A 25,547-nucleotide genomic window follows, 5' to 3' on the forward strand; every position below is an offset into this window, starting at 1 on the left:
TTAGCTGTAGAGGATTTTTATTTTATTTTTTTTTTATAAGCATTGGAATAACCAACTTCTCAGGGTGCAATAGTTTCCATGAGTAATCCCTGATAACCTCGAACAGTTCCAACCCAGTAAATCAAGCTACTCACACAACAACTTCACTTAGCAACTGGAAGAGGGAGTAAACAGAAAAGGCAAGGCATTTTTTCAGTGATGCTTTCAGAGACCAAGGCTCACATCTCCTGGTACAGGTAATGAATATAATGTAACATTATCTTCTCTCAGACCAAAGAAAAACTACTCTGTAGGCAAAAACTTGTTACAGACCTTATACACCAGTGTTTTAATGGCTTACATGACATTAAATTAGGAACGTTAAGTTAGACAAGCTTATTTTCTGTTACTGTTCTAAGGCAACACTCTTCATACCTATTTTTTAGGCCATGATTTACAAAGAAAAAACCTCACAGAGCATTACAGGTGCAGATACCTGAGAAAAGGCAGCTAAATTTACAGTATCAGAAGAGATAGGATGCCAAGTTTTCTACTGGAACGATTGAAGACCCTAGCAATCAGCCTCTGGTATTAAGGAGGGTTTGCAGTTTTATTTTCTGTTCTGTTTAGTTTGCAGAAGACTAAAGAATGGTGTGTCAAAGCAACCCTTAGCAGTCCCTGGGGTCTTTCAAAGTCTTTGAACAGTCAATCTAATTTTAGCACCAGGTATGGAAAACTAGCAATTCTGTTTACTTACCTTGTACCAGCGGACAGAATAAATTTCGCTTTCTAGCAAGCAGAACATTACTGAAGTGGATAAACATCAAGAAATTCCCCAGCACAGTCTTGGATGAGAGTCTGTACCAAAGACATCTAACATTTTTCTGTATTAATATGGATGTATAGCTAAGCATTGAGAGACACAAATAGACTAATCACACTGGTCTACAGCACCATACCTGTCATTCTACTGTATGCCCAGAATCCAATGGACCCCTTTGAAGCAGTTGGTCCATTCATCTATATATATATGATTTCTCACACATGCAAGCACAGCTGATCAAGGCCTTTGATATTTTAAGATTGAATTACCACAAAGTACTGGATAGGCAGACAGTTTTTGGGACAACTTTGAAACTACTCTCAATGAGAACATGTCTCAGGTTCTCAGTACTTGCATACAGCCATCCATTTTTTTGTGCAATACTCTTGTAAATTGAGATATTCAGATTAACAGCTAAGTCTTGTGTCTGCATCCAGATTCATATGCAGTACTGGTAAATTATCCTGCAAGTTCTTTCAGTTCTGTGGCCATCTAAATATTTTAATGATATTGGTATTTAAACAGGAAAATAAACATTGCATTCATTGTATGCATCCTCCTATTTTAAAGAATTGAGTTTTATCCAGTTATAATCCATGCCAACAATTTCCAATAGGTTGAGGTATGATATTATCAGTATAATACTAACTTCCAATCTAAAAAAACAAACAAACAAACAAACCAGAAAGTATTACTATAGGAGTTGGCAAAGCCAGTAAGTCTAAAGTAAGAAAAGACAGAAGACTCAAGAAGACACCAGGCACCTTTCAAAATAAGAAGTTTATCAGTAACCTTATCCATTTCCCACAACTGAGACATTATTATCATTTCCAGCTTGACTATCAGCTCAAGTTTGGCCCATGACATAAAATTCTATCTAACCAATAAGAAAGAATAATGGAAGCATTTATTAGAGAAGGAAGGGCTGTTTGCTTTGTACTTCCCATTTGTTTGCTAACAAAACATTCTGTCTGACTTTATAAAATAGCAGCACTCAGAATGAACAAACAGAAAAGAATTAAAACTTAAATGGCATACAGTACTCTCTCCCGGTAACCACCACACTTCAATAACGAAGCACAAAAAGGGTAAAAATGAAACTGACTTTAAATTGACCAATCTTGTTAAGAAAAGACGACTGTCTTTGCTAAAAGAATTTTACTTTAACAATCTAATCTGAGGAGTATTTCTTTCCAAAAATCTGAATGTTCTTTATACAAATTCTCTAACTCAAAATAAAGGAAAAGTAGTCAATCATTTCTAATGGCATACTGCCTCCTAGACCCTCCTGTTGGCTGCTGTTTAAATTAGCAAGACAGTATTCAAAGACCTGCAAAACCTACATGTCGAAGAAACAACATACAAGACAGCTGATGAGCACCAGAAGCAGATTCAGGTGCTCCAAACACCAATGTCCACCAAGATGTGGGTTCCTGCAGCTCTGCTTCTGCTCGTGTTCAGGGACTGTAATTCTACCCACGCAAAGCAGAAGGATCCCATTCCTTCATGGAGTAGGAACAAGAGCATCTGTAACATGTACTATTTTTAGAAGCAACTAGCTGAGAGAGAAATGAGGAGCTGCAGGCCAGAACATCAGATCTGCCCGCTAGCTACTGCTCTGTCTGACCCAGAGGGATGTGTCAAGCTCCCCCTGCCCTTCACTACTACCTAGAACATGGACTCAAACTGAGACAAGCTTGCTAGAGGCATTTTTTTTGCCTCTCCTCACCAGCAGTTTTTGTCAGTGCTGTTTCCAGCCCCAGGCGGGCAATGCTTTGTGAATTACGCTCTGATGATGCCTGCAGGCTTCCCTTTGCAGCCCCATGCACTTGAGCATTTTGTAGACAGCTCAAGGCTTTGATTGTATCACCTGATGGCAGGTGCCAAAACCAAAATTTAGGCCTATAATTCATATGTCTTCACTTAATCCTGTTCAAAACTTCTTTCCAATTAATTTGACCCACAGGAAGATACATGTGTATCTGAGCACCAAATGATTTCCAGGCTTTTATATCTACCCCAAAGAGCGCAGTACCATTATTCATATCTAAACTGTACATTGAAAATCAGAGTAAAGCACTAGTTCCTTAAATGATGGTTCTAGCATAAGAAATTTTCAAGCATTAAAAATCAGCAAGTTGTCTTGACTATTTTGTGAAATTCAGTTCAGACATGGGAAACGAGCAACATTTTCAAATAAAGTATGAATAGTCTATCTTACAGTGATTTACAAGATCCAGATAGGGCATTTAACAGCTCTTAGAAGTCAACCCATATTCAAAAGAAGAAAAGTAACTACTAACATCTTTTCTCAGAAGTCTGAGCATTTTGACAAAGTTTCTTCAGAGTTCTTTACAAACGGCATTAAAAATTATAGGCAAAGCCTTCACATCAGAAGAGGGGGACAGGAATGAAAATTATTGTACCTGACATTTAGAGTTGAAAACTCCACAGAGCCCACTTTCTAGAGATTGAGTCACATAATTGTACCTTTCAAATTCCAGCAAAAACAACTACTGTTGTTCAAAGATCCTGCATTCGGTTTCCATGAAGCACCAAACTCAAAGATACATCAAGGTCTTAGCTTCCTTTGAGGGAAAAGAAAAAGAAACATGCAATTCCAGCAATATGATATCAACATGAAAACTTATAGCAATGCCTGTCAGCATACACTTGGAGGAACAAGGCTGTCATTGAACTTTCAGTAAATGCTCATCAGCGTCAATAAATATTGATCCATTCCTTCTTTCAATTTTGTCTTTAAAGCTTTAAAAATCCACATGCAGAATCTGCCAGCCCTCCTTCAGCTACAGGTACAAGCCATTCATATGCATTTGTTGCAATCAGGAGTGGCTTAATTACAACATTTTACTACATGTAAGTTACATGGAAGCTTCAACATGAGACGTACCTATAACAACGCTTAATTTCAGAAGAGTCTTGAGGTCATATATTTATGACCTTTTATTCATATATGCTACTGGAGGTGTGCTAGGTATACCACAGTAGAGTTGTACACCAAACTGACATAGCTCTTACCAAAGCTGGAGGGCCAGCATTCATTTAATACCATATGATATTTAATGCAGGCCAATTGTATGGATTTCAATAGTGTCCCGGTTATCCCTGCATTCGTGACAGCTGAAATAACAGGAAGAACAACCTGGGCCTGGGGAGTTGATTGTTTGGTTTGTTGGTGTGGTCTTTTTCCTCAAGGAGTAGGAGAAAGGATATAATCACACCTTAAAATTTTACTGTGAAACTTCAGTGTGTATGTCTCTCACACCAAGAAAGGCAAACACAGAGCCATACAAGAGCTCTACCTTATATGTAGCATAACTATTGCCACAGTGCACTGTTGACACATTCTTTTTCTTCCCTCTGCCTTCAACCCCTCAAATAAATCCCCTTTATTGGATTACGGATTAATGCAGCAACTATAGCAGTAAGCTGTTTCCATGAGAGTGAAAAAACATAAGATGCGGACCATTAAGCAGAGTAACTTCTCATTTGGAGTTTGTGGGTCTGTCTTAGATATTACATGCATTGCAGGAAAACAATATTTATGTTTCACTAAATGTGTTTTGAACAATACCAACAGGACATAAATTTATCACCTGCTAAAACAGTTCCACAAACACTGAAGTAATTAATATAAACCCCCATTTTCATTAAAACATCTCGTGTCCAGTAAAACTAATAGCAACTCATTTTAATTCACTGGTCCCATGAAACAATGAATAGTTATACATATATTAAAGACCACATTAACTTCAGAATATTACAGAAGTTAGAGTGCCATTTGAATGCAGAATGGTGACCTACTGGTGCTGCTTCTTTTCAACAAAGAAATAAAACTGTATTATTATACTATCATCACAGGCTGCAATCCCCTGAAACAAATACTCAGATCAGAATAGTGTTTACCCAAAGATCTCAAACCACTGGTATAAATGTGGCTGAGTACTCTCATTTTACAGAGGATGAGGCACAAAAAGGAATATTATGCTCTTAAATAAGAGAATCTCGGAGAAAGTCAGTGGCAGAAGCCAGGAATAGAAACCCCAGTTCTTCCAACTATCATGCCACTGCTCTGTCTACATCTCCACCCCCAAAGGACTGATGAAAAAGGCAGCTACGCGAGTTAAAAATAACTTCCGATTAGCGAGGCAGTGATGAAGACAGAAGCCCTATGGAAACCGAATGAGCCAGAGTCTCACGTAAGGCAGAACTAGACTCTAAGCTGGGGAAACTGAACATTGTAAAGCCAGGTTAACATTCCGCTCAAATTAAGTGAAATTGAGTTTTCTAAGACAACACTTTTGGTCTGGAGAACAGTGTTAGAAGCACTGATACTACAAAACAAAAATTCTCTTCCAGTAGTCAAACTGACACAGCTGAAGAGACCAGGTACAGAAGGCCCCCGAAAAGACAGAGAACAACCTTCAGAACAACTTCAAGTTGAGAATATGAGCTCTGATTTCATCTAGGCTATGCTAATTAATATGAGGTGGCTGAAAACCTGTGGAATGGAGTTTTTTCCAAGGAAGATGGGAAAAATTAAAATGCCTTTGTTGTTCAAGGAGGGCAAAATAGACAATTACTATTTTCCTGTGATATACCAAAGATTTAAAGGAACGGGAAAGCTTATGCCATTCCACAAAACCCCTCTCTTGAGGTCATGACAGGCTGCATAAACCCACACTTAAAGACCCAGATTTGTTTTCTGGTGGTTCCTTTTGGTGTACCTAGTTAAATGCCGACTACCCAGTTCCTCTTGACACCTTGCTTACCTGAAAGAATAGAGTGGTTATTGTAGATGGGAGTTCATTTGGGTGCTCAGCAGTTGTTTGCTTTCCCTCCCTTTACTCCCATAAGAACATTTGGTGAACTACATTGAGTCATTGCATTCTGGTGTGTGAATATGCAAGACCCACATATTTTGTTGATTTTAGTGGGGAGAAGAACAAATATTTACTATAGGATGGTGAAGATTCATTGGCAAGCTTCGCATTTGTTGTTCTGCAGGGCCTGGTACTATTTGATGCAAATTTACTTACAAAAAGTTTGGCTCTGATCATGAACTCGATGGTAGGGGACTATTAGAACACTAGGGAAGAGGGTCAGAGAGAAGTTTCTTCCACTTATGTTTTCCACTATAGCTGCTAATGCTTAATCATTTTTTGTACAGATTTCAAGGCACAATGCTAAGCCACTACAGGACTTGTCTTGTTGTATTGCAGCAAGTTCTTGCATGATATTCAAAGATTTTACTATTTCTTTAGAGGAATAGTGTTCTGAGGTACGTATTTTGAAAGATGAACATCAAATGCACTCTCCTTATTGCAGACGTGATGATATCTAAGGGCTAAACAGCACACGTTTTATTGTATGTTGCAGATGGTTGCTGGTTTTAAAACAAACAGATGATAGTTGTGTCTTCTTTCTTCAATACATGCAGTTTGTGGGCTGCCATTTGTTATTGAGATGGATGTTTAGGAAGTTGATATTGATGAAGAAATGTATAATGAAAAAGCTAACTGCAGCAGAGCTCTGGACAGCTAGAACTCTGCAATTGTTTTTTTTCTTTATCTTTACTTAATATATCTTTAAATGAAAACTGCACCAGAATGACCAGTTTTCTTTGACAGTTACAGCCGGCATCAGTTGCCATTGCATATACAAGTTACAGATGGTGCGCAATTTTTATATCAACACAGACTCAAAACCAGTTCCCCAGCTGTGGGCTGTTAAAACACAAGTTTCCACATATTAGGATGAAGGGTTAAAAAGTATTATTCAAAGCTATACAACCTCTTCCATTCCATTACTCATAACAATACTTTGGACATTAAGAATTTACAAATATGAATTGTGTTTAGCCAACTGCTGCGTCTGAACTAAATTTCCACGTTGACTACTTTTACAGTATTTTTATAGCAACTATTATGCCAAAACCCTCAGATACCTTAATTGATTCTAAACAATTCTGAGGGCATAAGTTACTTTTAATTTTGTACATCAGGGAGCTGAGGTACAGACTCAGTGGCAAGCAGAGTTGCTGAGGAACATCTGTGAATGTCTAGCAGAAGGGTGTGCTAATGTGGCCTCTGGAAGAAGTGGCTCCTTCAAAAACCAGGGCTCGCTCAAGTCATTTTTTTAGGCTCACAAAGGAAACCCAATGATTTTGAAGATGTATAAAACTACTGAAACAGCACTAAAATGCAAAACAAGGGTGGGAGGGAAGAACTGGACAAAGGGGAGGAGGAAAAAAAAAATGCAGCCAGAAGGAGATAGGGAGATAGCACCAATAAAAGAATGCACTAGAGAGCAAAACAAACCTCCTAGCGCATACTGAAAGATCACAGAGAGAAAGATGAAAAGCAGGGAAGGCAGTAATCAGAAGAGGCAGGAAAGAGGGCCCGCGTACAGCGGCAACGAAGAACTCCAACCCTTCTCCTCAAGGGAAGGGGAAATGAAAAAATGTGCTTTCCTGCTCTAAGTTTCCTCCATGCAAAACCATGCAAATTTTACATTAATGACGTTTTGATATTATACAATTCAGAAGAAGACTAAAAAAAGTTAAAAGGTACTTCCTCTAAATAGCATTACAAAGCTATAGCTGCTAACCAGAGCATGATGGCAAGTCCGCTCCTCCCTGAACAGGATTCTCTGTGTGCTGTTGCTCTCAATGTATTCATACACAAGCTCACACAATCTCATTCCTAACTTCAAAAACAAGCTTATAGGGAACAACTGTCTCAAAAATGAAATCTAGGTAAATTTATGCAAGGACAGCTTCACTGCTTGTCATAGTTTTCCCCAAGAAATTGGCTTGGGGAAAACTTGCTTTCCTGAGGAATTAGGAATGCATTAGGGCACGAAACTGCTCCATGAAAAAAAACAATAATTTAAACACTTTATTGTAATACAAACAGAGACGCTAGGCCCAACACATCATAGCCACCAGGCATACAACATGATCCCTACAACAAAACTCGAAGTATAACTACAGTGTAAAATATATTCCAGCAGCTGCTCCCACCAAATGACAAGTGCTCCAGTGCAAGTCTGCAATCCATAAAGCAGGCAGCTACAGAACATCTGAGCTGCACTGAACTACCCCACCCTAAAAAAAAAAAAAAAAAAAAAAAGTATTTGCAGAGAATAGTAAATTGTTCTCATACAGTGCTTTCATTAAAAAGAAAGTTCCTAATCCTTTTAATCATGATTATAACTTCACGTGTTATGTAATGTAAATACGTTTGGCAAATCTATCTGAATCCCCAGCTTCAACTGCAACACATTATGCCAGTTACAGGAAGATACTCATTTTTACAAGTAAAATGATAATTTTTTTAAGCAACCTGATAACTACAAGAATGAGCTGGGGGACTGCAGTGACATCCCACCTGATTTAGCATCCTTTCATTACACAGGCAACAACTTTGAGAACTAATTATTATCGCTAACAAAAGTCTAAAGCATCTATCAAATTTCTTCTTTGTCTTAACCAAAAGGAAAATAAAGCCAGAAATAAAAATAAAGCTATTTGCTTACTTAAACAAATTCTTAGGAAGTAATTCAAGAAATAAAATTGTCTCATTTAATTCAATCAAAGGCTATGGTTAAGTCATGTGTGTTAATCACTAACAAACCAAACAAGACAATCAATAATAAAAACAGAATTTTTTTTGAAGACTAACACACTTTCCATTCAGAACTAAATGAGTACCTACTTGATATGCTTCCTTACAGCTACAATACAAATACATTCTTACTTTACACACAGGTTCCATGAAAAACAGCCTTCAGAAAGTCAGTCTCGCCTATTCCTGTTTCAGGTGGTTCACTATACTGAGCCACCTAGCAAGAAAAGCAACAGGAGAGGTACACGGTCTCTTGATTTTAACATTGCTGAACTCAAGTCAGAGAACTGCATTGCTCTTTTCCCTGCACACTTTCCTTCTTCACAAAAAACTTTTTATTGTGCTTTTACAGAAGGTCAATGGCTATCACTTCTCTACTCTAGCACAATGGTGAATTGAAACAAGAACCCATAGCTGTTTGGACCGACAAAGCAACCAGTATGTCTAAGCCAATAAAGCGATTTGTTCATTAAAGCTACTAATAAAGCAACCTTTTGTTAGTCTATGAAACATCAGAAACCTCATAGAATGCATTTAACTATGCTTTCTTAAAAATCACCAACTCAGAAGTTCTAAGATCTGTTAACTTCTCCACTTCCTTAAACTGATAATAAAAAACCTTAGCATTGACTTTTTAAAAGACAGTAAGTGGAACACAAACTTCCATGCCTATTCAACGACAGAAAAGTTTAGGGTTCTTGGTGAAGGTATCCCCCCTGCCAAAAGCTCAAATTTATCATGTTAATGACTTAAGCAAAGCTTCCAATGCAACACTGACACCATAATTCTGTACTACAACAGCAACAAAATCACTCAATGGATGCACTTAGTTTGGATCCAAAGATTCATTTGGATTTGACAAACAGAAGAAATGAGTAGAGCTGTAATGAGCAAAGATCAAAAGTGCTGTAAGTGCTTGTGTCCGTTGCTTTCAATTAAACTCAAGCAAAGTTTGAACTTATTTCCCCAGTGCTCAATGGTGTTGTGTGGGGTTTTTTGTAACTATTCTTGATAACCAGCTCTAACATGACTATGGCCGCAAACTTCCTCCAAGCAAGATCGCATTTTTGCCCTAATAACTTTAGATGTACAGTATCAGCAATCCTTAATAGAATTAAAACAAAGTCTTACTTACTCACAATTTCTAAACTTGCTTCATTAACAAGTCAACTCCATTATTCTGTGAGTAGAGACTGGGCCAAAAAAAAGAAAATAAAAAAAAAATAAAAAAAAAAAAAAGAAGCATCTTTCCATCTAGTCACCACCAGCTAGGCAAAAAGGCTGGGCAGAGGCAGATATAGTTTCTCTAAACCGCTATACTTAGAATCTGTGAAATACATTTTTACCAGCAGTAACATACAAGTATTGTAGCTCCATAACACATTAGCACAGACAATAAAGCAAAACAAGATCTGAGGGGAAAAAAGTATGTACATACAGTCTATTACTCATACTTAACAGTTCAATACCCCTTGTCCTAGTGGCAAGCCAGTGTGGTAGCAGAAAATTACTTCAGATTGCTTCTATTTCTCATCTCCTTTTTGTCAAGCATAATGCTAACTACTAGGTTTTTTATATGCACAAATAACCAAGCAAAAATAAACAAGCAAGTTTCATCCTTACTACTGCAGTTTCTCAGGGACAAGATTCCCATTTGTTACACTGGATGTAGCATTTGAATTCTCAGCAAAAGTTCTTGTAACAGGACAATGGTAAAGTATTTGTCCCCACCCACTCAGAGATATTTACAATTAGCCAAGGTTCTGTTCTTTGCTATTCAGAAAAAAAATAATCTATATTTATAAAATAAACGTGTGCTTTTTAGGACAGTGATAGCATCCCTCCACCTACACTGTGACTCTCACTATCAAGTCATGAGATTATATCCTCCTTCTGGAACTAAGTGCTTATTCTAACAATAACACTTCAATAGCATGTGAAACTTTTCAATTAAACAGTTGTCAAGCAGCCTGATAAGGCACAGAAAGACAACTGATAGCTGAAACACAAGTCATGCAATAAGTTTTGCAGTCTTCCTATCTCCTGCCAAACAATTAGTTAATAAATGAGTAGTCAAAGAAGCAAACAAACCACCATCCCATTTCATAACTAAGACAGACAGGTAATTTTACTTAATTGTAGAGTTTCAACCATCTTTTAAGGTTTTCATTAAAAGTTTTTCTTGGACTTCAGAGTCTTTTGCCTACTATTGCACCACTGTCGTGCTGGCAGAGAAAACAGCAGTACAATAACTATCGCAAACACACTGAGTCTAAAAAGACAGTTACACAATGCTTTTCCTATATTCTCCTTGACAGCAAATAAACACGACTTCTAAACACCAATTAAAAATAATTTTAAATATAATGCTTTCCTAATTAAGTTCTGAATTCACATTTTGTTAATTCTCCCTGCCCATACCTGACCAAGTCTTTCAGCAATTTTAGTCAGATGTTCATTTAGGCTTAAGAAGATACGTACAAGAATGAGACCCCCATAACACAATACACTGCCTGATATTAGTGATTGACTGCACTTTCCAGTTTGCTTAACTTCCAAAATTAATCCTCTGCTTCAGTTTCATTCTACTCCTCTTATAGTACAGTCAATGGCATTTATGTTCCTATGACTTGTGTACTTGAAAAATCCTGCTCTTCAGAGATTAGCTTCTTGCTTTTCCAAATAAATAAATAAAAGCTTAGAATAACAAAAAGGTCCCAGTACTTCTTAGACTGTGTTATCAATGAAAAACTGACAATCAGTTTTGTTCTGAGGCAACAAAAGTATGTCACTAGGAAGTCTGACAAATTTGCATTTGTAGCTACTGATGGAGCAAACATTTATGCAGACACTTAGCTTTCTATAGGTATTCTTATGACCAAATTTAAGTGTATACTTCAATGACTGCAGGATCAAGATCTGGATTTCATTTATCCATTTTCAACTGTACTCCACAAGAACTGGCATGGTAGCCTATCAGTAGCGGCAACAGAAAATTAACCACCGAGTTAAAATGCATCACAAGTGTCTTCAAGATGTGTATCTTCATGGTAGTGATCAATTTGACCAAAAAAAAAAAAAAAATCTATGATTATTATTTAAAATCAGCTTTTAAAGAAATACTTCAAGTTACAAGTCACTAACACCTTAGTAAGACCTCAACATGTAGCTTGCAGAATCTCTTTCTTACAGATTTATTGTCTACAAACCACACATGAAATAAAGGCTTTAGAGGTTTACAGAAAACCAGTAAGCACTGAACTTACTTTTCTTCACAAAAGTACTCATATATGTGATGAAAATTTAAGTTGGCCACGCACTATCAACAAAGCAGACCAAAAGACAACTTCAATTGCAACAGCTGAATTTTTGTTTGCTTTACCTGGTTGCAACAATTGCAATACTGACACAAGAAACTTGCTGTTTGTCATTTCAGAAAGATCCTAGTGTTTCTTCATTATTATTTTTTATTATCCATATCATCAAGACAACAAAACTTAAGAGTTGCTAAGCTGATGTTCTAACCATGTTAAAAGACAGCCACAGGAATAGCTATACAGGAATTGCCATTTCCTGGAGACACAGAATTATTCATCCTTACTTTAGTACCCATCATTTTCACAGGGTCAAGCAATTCTTCAGTAAACATCCCCCCCATAGCCTAAACTTCAGTTGCAGTTGCTATTCATGGGAATGCTTCAATCCTGAAACACTAGTCAGCCCTGGTACCCAAATAGCACCTCTCCTTTTCAATTAAAAAAAAAAAAAAAAAAAAAAAATAATCGAAATCAAGCAGTTAGTGAAGAAATATCATGCACTATTTCGTCAAAAATTACTTAAGTATAGAAGAACTGGCATCTGAAAAATGTTCTCTTTTGGACCAAAGAGCCCAATTTCAAGGGACTATGCCAGATGCAAGTGTCATGAAAAGCAAAGGATAGTAACTGACTGTTCATTGCCCCTTCAATACAAACACTAGACAGCAGCTAGAGCAGCTAGTAGGAGCCACCTTCAAGACACGAGTGACTCTTCAGGCTAACAGACCCGTAGAATTTCTTGTGAAAGGATGCACAGAGATGAAAAATTTACATGGGTCGAAGGAGAAATTGAACAAGTTCACAGAAGAAAAACCATTCAGGAGTTTCTGAATAAACCAAAACAAGCTCTGGCTCATAGATTCCACGAGCTGAAAGTAGATGGAGACCAAGCACGAAAAGTAAAATATCTAACACTTATCTTGTTCTCAATGTTCCCCATGCATCCAGTTACAGACATTTTTGAGATGGGTCATGTGAAGAATTAAGGAACTTCTGGGTTCCTGTACATGATTTTGGCCTCTATGGCTGCTATCAGACACAGGATACCAGGCTAAAAAGAACATCAGTGTGATCTACTGTGGCAACTCTTCTGTTTTAAAATGAGAACATTCCAATTAAAATATAGAAAAAGTATTTTAATGTTTGGATCCCCCTCCCCAAACTGCCAGCTTGATAAAATACATTACATTCAAATGTTTTCATGAGCTTGACCTTGCATTCAAAATATTAGTTAAGAAATTATTACATCTCTACTGAAATAACATTACTGATTATTCTCCACCAAAACATCTCCAGCAGTTTCATAGCTTTGCCTCCTACACACTGTGTCTGTGTAAGATCTTAGTGGGCAGCAGAATGGTATACTACCAAAGAGTTCTGGCTGCCATTTTTCCTCATCGGAAAAGCTAAATTACTCACTCCGGGTTGGGTTTGCAGGTTGTTTTCCTTCCTGAAAAGGGATACAAAAAACAGATGTAAGAACATGTCACAGGCATCAGCCCGTTCACTAATTAGGGAGACCTCTATACTCCTGTTTGTTCCCTCTCCACTGTACATCTGGCAGTGTTTCTGTCATCTGCATTCAAGACCTCTTAGATCCTAAATTCAAAGTCTAAGAAAGACTACCTGAGCACACACGTTTCTCAGCTGCCAGTACTCCATTACACAGTTTGGGGGAGCGGAACAGAGCTAACAAACCTAAACCATTAACGCCTCATTTGAAGAAAACCTGGTACTTCTGCATTTTCTCATTTTATTATCAGAAGTCAGAACTGGGTTATGTCAGAGGAGCGAGAGAAAAAAAACAATTTGTAAATATTAAAAAATTACATTAACCTCCTACTAAAAATACTTAATATTAGAATGTGAGAAAACACAGTACTTACTTACATTAAAAAGAGCCAGTAAATATGACTTAGCATGTTACAAACAAACCAACCAAGCTTTCATGCATCCGCAAGCTAGCTGAAACAATTGTTTAGAGAATGCTATTGTAAAACATACACAGGTTGATAATTTTAGGCTAGTAGAATTTTACAACAAACACAGTGAACTACGGAGAAATTGCTGAAAACTGACTCTCAAAAAAGCCTCCCCCAAAGTCTCAAGAGTCCATTAAGTAAAATTAATCTTGGTGTTAGAAGTATTATTTGCGTTTAGATGCCACCAACAAAGCTTCAATAGAAAAAGCAGTAAGTGGTCCGTTAAGTTGCAGAAAAGGGTTAACAGTAGCAGGCCGGGGTTCTGTGCTAGAACTACTCCACGTATTCCCTAATGGTCCAGAAAGCAAAAAGTGGCAACACTCACTCAAATGAAAGTTATTCAGGTTAAGACAAGAGAAGGAACTCTAAGAACTTCAGACAGTCTAACCAAGCTAAATAAAAAGGGAAATACATGACTGACAAAAAGAACAATTGACAAGGTATTGCATGTCAAGGTGAATATTCTACTCACCAACTTTCTGGCTTTTAATAACGAATTAAGAAAGAGACACGTTCACTCTGGATAGCAGTCCACTGAAGAATGATATTCAGTTTAAAAAAAAAAAGTTACAATGTATATAAAATGTTTTGCAGAATATTACAATTGGTACACTGCAAACTGAATGCACACAATGTAACAAATGGTTTGAAATGCTAATTAAACTAAAACAGATTCAAAAAAGTGAAAGTTGATGACAGTCATCTTAAAGGAGATGCCAAAAAGCATCAGAAAGATCAGGTATGTTAACTGTAACTGAGAGATGCAGAATAACACACAGGAAAAGGTATAGAAAAAAACGTAAGAACTTTGAGTTCAGCTGGAGAATATATTCAACTAAACTATGGGGTTAAAACATCATGAATAACCTAAGACATCACTATGAAATTCATCATTAATACAAGACAATACATTTCCATACAATTGCTCAGATCCCCAAACTTGGTTAAAAAAAAAATAAAAATCACTTAAACTCCAAACTTAATGCATTTTGTAAAAGGATTACATGTTTTATTAAACAACATAATAAACTGTAACGATTAAGACTGATCTTGAAGAATAGTGAACTACTACAAGTTTTATACATGAAACTTTTCAGTGGCACTACACAGCTTTCCAAAAAGTGATTCTGAAAAGAAAGGAAAAACAAAAAGATGTGTCCTATAATGAAATCTTAATTCTTTTCTGGAGATGGCAACTGACAGGCAGAGAGAACAGCACAAAAGTTAAACTCTCAGCTCTACAATAAGTAGAATTTTTGAACGTGATTTCCCCCCCCCCCCCCCCCCTTTGGCAGCAGCCAGCAAGCATACACACAGCTCTGCAACAATCACAGCACATGCTGCCTTTAGCCCAGCTAGCAAACTAAAAAAAGCTCGGTAAGAGTAGCAGAGTAGTGAGGCTGCAGGATCTGAACATATAAGGGAGGTCACAGAAGATAATAGGACAGTAATGAGGACTGTTACTGCAGCGGTGGGATACAGCAGCAGACAGAAGATACAAATCCACAGGAAACCAGGTTTTGTTAGCTCTGCTGCTCATAGAATAATTTGTTTCCCTTGTGTTTTACAGATTTGAATACTAATATTTCTGCACACTGTAGCTTTGATCACTGTGTTAAATGTAGCTCTACTGAATAAAAGGATTAGTTTGTCCAGATTGGCACAGCTATGACTGTGATATGAAGAGAACTCCAGGGAAAAACCTTTGAAGATCAAGTGCATGCTCAATTTTGTAGGTTGAATTGGCAGTAGTAGCTAAAGGTGTTTTTTGTCACGCATATCGTTTACAATATGATACATACAACAATCCTAATGCAGTTCAGTATACAGATTATAAGCATTTTTAGATTACTTAAATTTGTCTTGCTGTTAAAAGGGGCAATCCCACTCTCCCCTTACCAAAAAGGCCAAGGAGTCAGGCAGCGCTAGCACTCATGTCGGCTCGCAACCAGCTGGATTTGAGAAGTGGACAGCACAACTGCAAAAGCCAAAAAGGAGTGGGAGGGAGCAAGACCAGCCCTTTTTGTTGCAGCAAATACTCTGCACCGACTTCAGCAGATCATCGAACCACAACCACAAGGTTTCAGGGCACAGTTAAGCTGATCTAATGGCCAGCCAGTGCCCAAAGGATTCACTACCAGCTGTGCATCCCCTGTGCCAGTTCTAACGCACATCCCGTGTCACACTGAGCCAACTCCATTTGATTTTTCGTTGCCTTCTCACTTAAATTCAAGAAACTAAAATGGTGGAAAATCAACAGCACAAAAGCAATTAGCAAAAAGTCAGATTAAACCAATACCTAGCACAGGAAGAGGTTGGGGGTGGGAGAAGCTGTTTGGAACCGTTCCTTTCAGCAGCAACCAAGCAGGTCAAAGGCAATATAAAATGACAACCCTGAAAAGGACAAGTGAATATAACATCTCAGGAACCCTCAATCTTTGCAAAGTTTGAAAAGACTTTATGAAGGAAGGGTAAATTCTTTCAATGTTAAGCTTCTCTTTTTTAATATTTGCTATGTCCTGCCTAACCTAGACAATCAATTTGGTTCCCACCACACTGCAGTGTAAACAAACAATAGGAATGAGAAGGACCAAAACGTTAACATTTCTTTTGTGCCACCAAACAAGCTTTTGTTTTTCCAGTCATTCCCAGCACCCTTTCGAAAGGTTCCCACAGCCCGTATAAACAACACGCAAGCTGAGCGGGATGACTGTACGTACCTCCTACATCGGCAGCCAGCAACCGCAGCATGTAGCTCCCCTAACTAGACAGCCACACATCCACCCCATGACATGGGACACCACCCACCCTTACCCTTGAAACAAAAAAATCCGGCCTGTGCTCCTGAGTCATACTGAGTGTTATCTAGTGCTCCCGCCAGGCACAGCCAAACATCAGTAATGGCCGAGCTGAAGTTTGACCCTCGGTTATTTCAGCATCAGCCCACTTCTTTTCTGTTGCATATCAGGAATTACTTGATTTCAAAATAGTCAAGCATAACAGAATTCAAAGGACAAATAACAACAAAACAATTTGCAAGATTTACCATGGCAATAAGCTATAAAGCCAGGAATACAACACAAAACCTGAAATGAAGAAACAGTATGTCCTGGAAACAAATCAAATATAACCGTGAATGTCAAAGTTGTTTTGCTACAGCAAGCCATGTTTAAGAACCACCCTAGTTTTAGTGCACTCTCTGGTATGTAAAACTTCCAAAATTAAGTTAAACATTTAGACAAGCTAAGAAACTGCCATTATGGAGATAATCAGGGTCATTAACACAAACGCACTTCTGTATTACAGGTTTGAAAAATGGAAAGTTCAGACACCTGCCTAAATTATTTAGAGCCCACCTAAGATTAGAGACCACATAAGATATTCTAAGTAGGACCTATTTCACACATATTATCACTTTCCTGAAGACACATAATGTCAAAACAGTGAGAATTACTACAGTGTTACTAAGGGGCTACCAAAGCCTGCATGCTACACTTGCCATATTTCATGAACACGAAGCAGTGGTTCAGGACCACGTGCCACGCAGCTGGTAGTGCGGAGCAAGTGCAGGGCAAGACAAAGTCCAGCAAGAGTCAAGCAGTGACCAAGTCGAACTCTTAACCAGACCACAGCACACAGAATCCCCTGGCTACCACAGATAACACAACTAACACGCCACAAAAGCAGAGGGGTACAACTGCCCCCTTCTACCATGGGCGCATGTCTACCATCCTCTTGGCTACACAGAGAAGTTTAAACACGCACCAGGTGGGCAGTCTGGGGTGAGGGGGAGCACACCAGGTTGAATCGGCTGCCTCCTCCGGGACGCTTGCAACCAGTATCAAGTTAGGAGAAAAGCAATTTCCAAACACAGTGCCCCAGACAAACTGATTATTTCAAATTCCATCTTGCTGGAATATCCAACAGGGCCTGCCATCTAGGTAGGTGGAGAAAAAAAACAGTGTCAAAAGTTTCCTGGCAAAGAAAAAAAATACACAGCAGTTTTGCCTTAGCATGATATAAAGGATGCTGAGGATGCCCTCAAGATCCATAAAAACTGTCACTATTGTACTCAGCAGCAAAGAAAAAAGAGTTACCTGTCATTGCAGTGATCCACCCACTCACAAAAACGCCACAGATCTGAAGACACATTCATCAGCTCTGGCAACAACAGACAAAACTGCCACAGCAGAACTCAGAAACAAATGTTACAAGTAACTTAGACAAGGATATCTCCAGGATCGCAGTTTCAGGGACCTTTTCTACTGTGCTAGAATATCTCTTGCTCTGAGCATCGTTCATGCATTAAAACAAAATTACAAGATATAAACAGCAAGAGAAGTAGGCGCTCCTGGCAAACTGCAGGTTTAGTGGCCCTGAGCTTGGGTCAGGCGGGCAGCAGTAACACTGCTTAGTGAAGGCACAGCATTTGGTAAATAAAGGTGCAGACATCCTCTCTTCAAGAGATTCAAAACCATGCCAAGCTACGTGGGATGACACTTGCCACAAAAGATGAGTAACATTTCTTCAGAGATGCCTGAACCCAAAGTTGTTGTTTTGGTTATCATTATTAAGTGGTTATGGCCTTGAACACTGAAGAAAATATTATTTTAAAAAACAGCCTTATTAGGCAATGGAGAAGCCAATGAAAGCATGTACCCACTATTGTCACATGCAGCAAAGAAACGCTAGATTTTGCAGCTACTGCAAGAGCTACTGAGGGACCTCTCAAGCATGAATGATGCCAGAACGCTGAAAGGCTTGCACTTGCAAGGGAACACACCAAGCAGCTTACCCTCCTAGAAGGGGAAGTTGGGAAAAGGCTTGAAACCTTTTCTTCCCCATTGGCTTTGCATTGCGGTGTTTTGCGCTTGTCAGTCATTTAGTAAGATAAGTAGCTTGTCCTGAAGTAGCCTGCTTGTTTCCGAAAACATTGCAACTCTTTTCATTCCTGTAGATATATAAGGATACACATTCTACGCCATAAAGCACATCACATATTTTACACAAAAAGAACAATATCCTTTCACGTGCAGTTTGTAATACAGCAGAGTCCATACGAGCAGATCCTGCACACTACAGCAGACCTAAACATAAGGTTTCATCTTAAAGAAAACATGGTATACTTTATCCTGAAAAACACACGCTCGAGAAGTATTCACCAGCATCTGTGAGAACACAGAGCCAATGCGTGCAGTAAGGACATTATGTCAGTCAAAGAGGGCAGAGTCAAGTAGATACTGTCAACAACACGCACCCTGGGTTTGCAGTTCCTGTCCTTCAGAAGTTCAAAGCCATTGCCACAACCTACAACAACACAAAACCACAGCTGAGTAACCCTAACTCTGCACAACCAAGTTCGGGAGTACTTGGTCATACTATTCCATCAAAAAGATCTCTCAACACTCCGCATGCAGACAGCTCTCCACCACCACCCTTAAGCTCTTTGATAATCCCAGCAAGGGGACAAACAGGGGAAGTCTTTAGTAACCTGTACCATGTCAAGGTCCCTTCCCACCTGCCCAGCCACACAGAGCAAGATTTCTAACAGAAGAAGTGCTGAAGAGGGAGAATGACAAGCTTTGACATCAAACCAAAAGGCTGAGGAAGTGGAAAAGGGAACATAGAAACAAGCATAAGGTTTATCCCAGAATCACTTTAGGTTTCTGATTTTCAGAGAGACCCACGGGTAAAGAGGGGGACCAGGGAAGGGAAAGAATGAATCCATGATTACGACTTGGGATACTGCAGTGGCAAGGCTCACTGATTGAGGTTGATGAAGAGTTTAGAGGAAACTATGGCAACTCCTTCTCCCCCAGTGTCCCCATCCCCACAGCTCCAGCTCCACAAGGCCAGGTTTCACCACAGCACGTTCACACCTCTCAGCTCCACCTGCAGGCAGCTCTCCTGCCTCGGAAAGGAGGCAAATCTTGTGCTTAGAAAGTGTTGGTTCAGCAGTATGCCCTGCCCTCCCAGTATACCTCACCTCAGCCTGCCCACGCTGAAGAGCTCACAGACTGCTCAGTGCTGCTTCTCCAGAGAAGCAACAGGCAGCTCACGCCATCCATACTACCAAAGGGTTTTCAAGAAAGCGAGCACTTCAACACACTCACATTTTGGACAAGTTAAAATAGTTAGCCTTTAAACAGGAAGCATTACTTAACCTTAACTACGTCAGGTCCCTCTGCTATAAGCAGCCATCCAGTTTCAGGCCACAAGACGAACTAGATTCACCCAGGCCAGCTTCACCAGCCACCACCTACTACAGGCTTCCCTGGCACTGTAGCTGTGAGGAAGCCATCTGGTGTGACCAATGAGAAACACAGATCACCCAGTTTCAAGAAACACATTACTTCCCCCTCCCCCCCCAACATCCCAATGACCCCACGTCCATACGACATGTAAGGCACATCAAAATGTTATTCACTATCATAACAACGTATTTGGGTTACAAAATCTGAACAGCACTCTCAAACTTTTGTGAGACTATTAAAGGGAAACTGCTTTTCTGGTGTTGTGGGGTTTTTGGTTTTTGGGGTTTTTTTTGTTTGTTTGTTTGTTTTTTTTTTTAATACAATCTGAGGTAAATAGCAATGCAAAATGTATCATACTGGTACAACTATAAATTACAGCCAAAACCAAAACCAGCACATACAATTAAAACATCCCATGCTTCTCCATTTTAGGGCCTTATTTGTGGTTGGTCAAAACACTAGGCAAATTTTACTAGTTCATACTGCAACAGTCACCACTGATCATGCTGGAAGGACTTAGGAGGGGAAAAAAGAGCTGTTTGAGAGCAAATCTTGCCCTTTTAGCTACTTGTGAGCACACACCTGCTGAAACCAACACATCAGAATTGTACCGGCAAAACACACACACACTCCTCATCCTCCAGCGCAAAGCCAACCATCTCAGCTCACAATGCAGGCAAAGCTTATCTGAGCTACGCAAGCTAGTTTTGGCCAATAAGGAATATTTGACACACCTCCTCTTACCAGCCAAGCTGCGGGTGCTGTGTTCTCTAGCCAAGGGTAATATCTTCAATTGTCCCAGCACACAGGGAAAAGATGTTTGCAGGTATGTTAAGACACGACATTATGGAAAAAAATACATTGTTTCACTCTTGTAAGAGTAACTGCAGTTGTTTCAGAGAATATTGAGAAAACAAAATGTGTGAAGAGCCACTGAATAATAAAGACCTGTCTACTTTGCAAAGATGAACAGTCTTGAAGAGATGACGACATAGATTTTGTCACAGTGAGCACAAATAAGATTGACTGCAGTAGTTCGGGTTTATTGAAGTACTTGACCTTGCAAACTAAATTGTATTATAGCATATGTGCATTATGTTTCCAAATTTAAACTATTTTGATGAAACTCTGAAAAGAAATAAGCTATTTCAAAGTAAATGGGGGGGGGGGGGCAGCAAAACAAAACAAAAACCCCATAAACAAGTATTAGGCTCCTTTAAGCATAAACTTCATGTTTATGGGCTGCAAGTGGAAGTGCTCTCAGACATAAATCATGCCCACATTACTGAAAAAAAAAAAAAAAAAAAAAAAAAAACACCAAACGCAGCAAGGATCTATTAGAAAACACTTTACCGCAACATATAGATGGATACAGGATGAACACTGGAGTGACTGATCAGAACTGCTGGTAGAAAGAACTAGGCAGGATGAACAATATCGCAACAGAATAATTGCTCCCATTCCCTCTCCCTGCCCAAGAAATGTTCCCTCACAAGTGAGCTGCAATGCCTCTAGCATTTATTACAGCCAAAAAATGTCTTGCATATGCAAAGTTCTCAAAGAAGAGAAGCAAATAAGTACTTTAATATTTAAGTAAGAGCCTAATGAAGCCGTTATGTTCATTTACTGATTCTGGCTGATCAGAGAACAGAGCTAAAAAAATTACGACTTCATTATTTCACCCATAATCTATATAAAGTGAACGCTGGAGAACCACATTTCATTTTCTATTGAACACGAAACTATGACAGGTAAGGAAGTGGACAGGGATCGAGTATTCTTCCTTTCTCCTCACACAGAACTTAGAAGGTATCCAACACAGCCAACAACTCGTATATTCAAAACAAGTCACTAAGCAGTGAATTGCTCACTCTGCCCTCGAAGCCATGAAACACATTCACCCAAGAGGAAGCCACTAAGGGTCACCAAATGCACCAAAACAACACAGCCCTACAGCACACACTGATAGCAACCAGAATGGCGTTCTGGGACAGGGACTTGTAAGCACATAGTGCTGCCTACGGTCCTTCACAGACATCCACTGGTGACCCCTGAGAGATACAGGATACTGGGCTAAACTGACCTTTGATTTAAGCCAGAACAGCCTGTGTAATAACCAGTGGCCATACCACCACAAAGCAAGACCAAGAAGTTTGTTAACGATAAGTTAACTTCTACACTTACATGGTTCTAGGTCTCCATCAGACAAATTTTTGAGGTCTTTGTAGCCTTTGCTGTCACAAGAGACTATCTTAAAGTCCGTAGAAGCAATCCTGGTAAACAGATTTTTGTCTATCCTGTGAACACATGGAGCATTTCAGTACAGAACCATCCATCCGTTTCCACAAATTCACTAAATCACAATTCTGTTATGGAATAGCATTTTCAAGAGCTATTACCTGTAATCCTCATCATCACTTTCAAGAATTACCTGATACAGACAGATAAGAGAAGGCTGAAGCAGCTCTGCAGATAGGGTCTTTGTCTTACTTTTATACATACATTACATTTGAAATCATCGGTTAACAAGCATATGTTCTTCAGAAAAAGATCCAGAAGATTAAAAGTGTTCATTAAATACAGCCTGAATTTAAAACATGCTGACCAAAAGATAGTTAACTAACTTAGTTTACTTTAAAGAGACAGAAGAATAGCATTCCTCTCTGTTTAATAACATTGTCAGGCCTAAATCATCACACACCATTCCTTTCTTTTACTGATTCACAGACAACAAATTCCATTGAAGTAATTAACAAAACTTTTGCAAAGCACCACATGGGGGGAAGTAAAGTTAACTTGTCAGTCTAAGAATCTAAAGATAAAAATGATTTCTTTCCCTAAACTGAAAAGCTACTTACTATAAGAGCTTCTCTAACAGTTAAAGTAAATTCACATACTTTCTAATAAACACTTTTGTTCCCAAACAGACACTGCTTTAATAGTAAATTGTTCAGCTTGAACAAAGTAATTACACTGACTAGATCTAAGCTGCAATAGGAGGAAAAACTTAAACCTTGACAAAAATCATTTAAATAACATAAAATGATGTGTCTTCTTGAGATATTTATGAACCTGGAACACCAACAAGAATATGTAAGTGCCAGCAAGAGACAGAACCAGGCTGCCATTAACAACCAGATGATGATGGAATGGGAAAGGGTAGATTTAAGTTTGGAACCAGGAAGTGCCATAAAAGCATGTATAATCACCATATCGAATAAGACATAGTGCCTTTTAGCTCCCATAGCTATTAAATACAGCATAGCATTGACCACCTCCTTAACACCATGGCCTGAAGAAAATACAACTTCCTTTCCCGACCTCCTAGTTCCAGGGCCAAGAAAAGCAGAGAGTGAACTGAACGGAGAGTTCAACTTCTTTTACCCCCCTTTTTAAAACAGCAGCGATGACAGGAAGCTCAAGATACAGAGTATTTTAGTCTAAAAAAAAACAGTTGTCTTACCTGCCAGCATACTCGGTCTCAAAAAGAAACTGCAAAATGTCAGGTGCCCCATCTACCTTTGAACTTCCTACTGATGTCTAGGTTTTCCCCTGAGTTTTCAGAGGCTGTCTCCTTCTCAGTGGAACAGACAAGTACACAGTTGGGAAACAGACTGTACGTACTCTCAAATGCGTAGCACAAACAAACTAAAGCACAGAGCGAGCACGAACTGCTGGAATTCTGGTGTATGGCTTTCTGTTCACATGCACATATTTTAGACCTTCAGCCACTATACCTTTCTGCTATGTTTTATTTTTCTTTACTTTCAATTCCATCTGGTAAAGACAACACAGAAGAGCAGGACCCTAGCAACTGACCCACAGGATGCTCACAGGCTGCTTATTCTTCTTTTAATGAAGAACCAGACAAATCCTACAACTTCTTCCTTCAAAGTCTTTCTAGACTCCATCAAGAAAGATGCGGAGAGGAAGCAAGTGCCGAGCCTAGACTCATGCAAACAGTTTTTGCACAGAGTTATGATTTCTGGATCTATGTCTGAATACTGTCTCATCAAATAAACGACATTCAACCCACTCTCTTCACTTTTTAGTACATCCTCTTCATATGAAACTAAGTGTTGCATAAATTTTAACTCCCGAATAGTACAACTTAACACCGACAGATGTAAACACTCGTTCCCTGACTAACTACTGCGGTGGTGTTCTCTTCGGTTAAGAGCAAGTTAAGATACTCTATTAAAACAATCTAAGTTTTGCTGTAGTGTTTGCTCTGAGGGAAATTCTGCAGCAACGCTGAAAAGCAAAGCCAAACAAACCCCAAGCAGATAGACAGAGTCCCATTCCCAAACGAGCCCCGCCGCTCCCCGGCCTCAGAGGGAGGTCTGGAGCGAGAGCAGGAGCACTCACTCGCCCCTGCTTCGTGAAGAACCAACTTCTCCGACAAACAGGAAGAGCCAACACTACTACTGGCTTCTAAGCTGCATCTTAAAAAAATTTTATATGCTTTACGTGGAAAAGCAACTCCTGAATAACGTTTCCCCGTGACAATAACAGCAGCATTTTCCACCCAAGTGTTATGCAAATGAGCAGGCAGGAGGCAACCACGGGGTCTGTCTACGAGAAGCCACTCAACCCTTAAAAAAAAAAAAAAGAACCAACACAACACAAAAAAAAAACACGAGGGGTGTGTGGGGGTGGGTGGGCTTTTGAAAACCCTCACGCCTCACAGCAACACCGCGGCCGCCCGCTTCGCTCCCGCCCTTGCGCAACTTTCCGCCGGCGGTGGCGGTTCCGCTCGGCTGCCGCGCCGGGCGGGGAGGGAGAGAGGGGGGACGGACGGAGGGGTCCCCCGGCCCTTCCCCTTACACCGCCCGCCGCCTTTGTTCGCAGGGGCCGGCGCTCCCGGCCCGCGCCGCGGCGGCTACAAAGGGGGCGGCATAAGTTGGCGGAGGAGACCCCAGCCCTTCCCGGGGGCGGCGGCAGCGGCGGAGCACCCCCTCCTACCCCACACCGCCACCCCCCGTCTCCTCAGCCTGCGGCGGGCGGGGGCACCAGACCGTGCGCAGCCGGCAACGTGAGCCGCATGGGAAGCGGCGGCGCCGCGCCCCCCGCCCCGGCCCGACCCCCGCGTGCTCCGCCGGCAGCCCCGGGGCACCGGTCGTGTCCCGTCCCGTCCCGTCCCGTCCCCCCCTTCCCGGCGGCTCCTCCCTCTCTCACTCACTTTTCGGGACGGGCTCCGCTGGGCTTTCCCTCCGTTCACGCCTTCCCGCCGACGGGGCGATGCCGGCGGCGAGGTGGAGCCCCCCTCCCCCGGCGGGAGGGGACCCACCGCCCCCTGCCCCGGGGCTGCCGCCGGGGGCCGGGCGGCTTTAAGGGGGCGGGCGGGTCCAGCCCCCCCCCGGGCGGGTTGCGGGGCAGGTGGTGCTCAGGGCCGGGCCCCGGGCTCGCTCCCCCGCCGGCTGCGGCTGTCCCGGCGGCTCAGGTGCGCCGCCGCGTCCTCTCACATGGAGCCGCCGCCGCCTCGCCGCCCCTCGCTGCCCCCCGCGCCGGTCCCCGCGCCGCCGCCGGCCGGGAGGCGAGTG

The 25,547-nt window shown here is 40.5% G+C and overlaps 1 protein-coding gene across 1 annotated transcript in view; it reads right to left on the bottom strand.

Annotated features, from left to right (window-relative positions):
• LOC309670909 (uncharacterized protein) overlaps positions 1–25,208 on the bottom strand; it is an 82,484-nt gene extending 57,276 nt beyond the window's left edge. The window contains exon 1 of the mRNA XM_082482041.1: positions 25,187–25,208. The gene's annotated coding sequence lies outside the window, so the exon portion shown is untranslated. The remainder of the gene's footprint in view (positions 1–25,186) is intronic.
• Positions 25,209–25,547: the final 339 nt, after the last annotated feature.

The sequence above is a fragment of the Vanellus vanellus genome (genome assembly GCF_965231255.1).
Source record: "Vanellus vanellus genome assembly, chromosome: 4".
Taxonomy (NCBI): Eukaryota; Metazoa; Chordata; class Aves; order Charadriiformes; family Charadriidae; genus Vanellus; species Vanellus vanellus.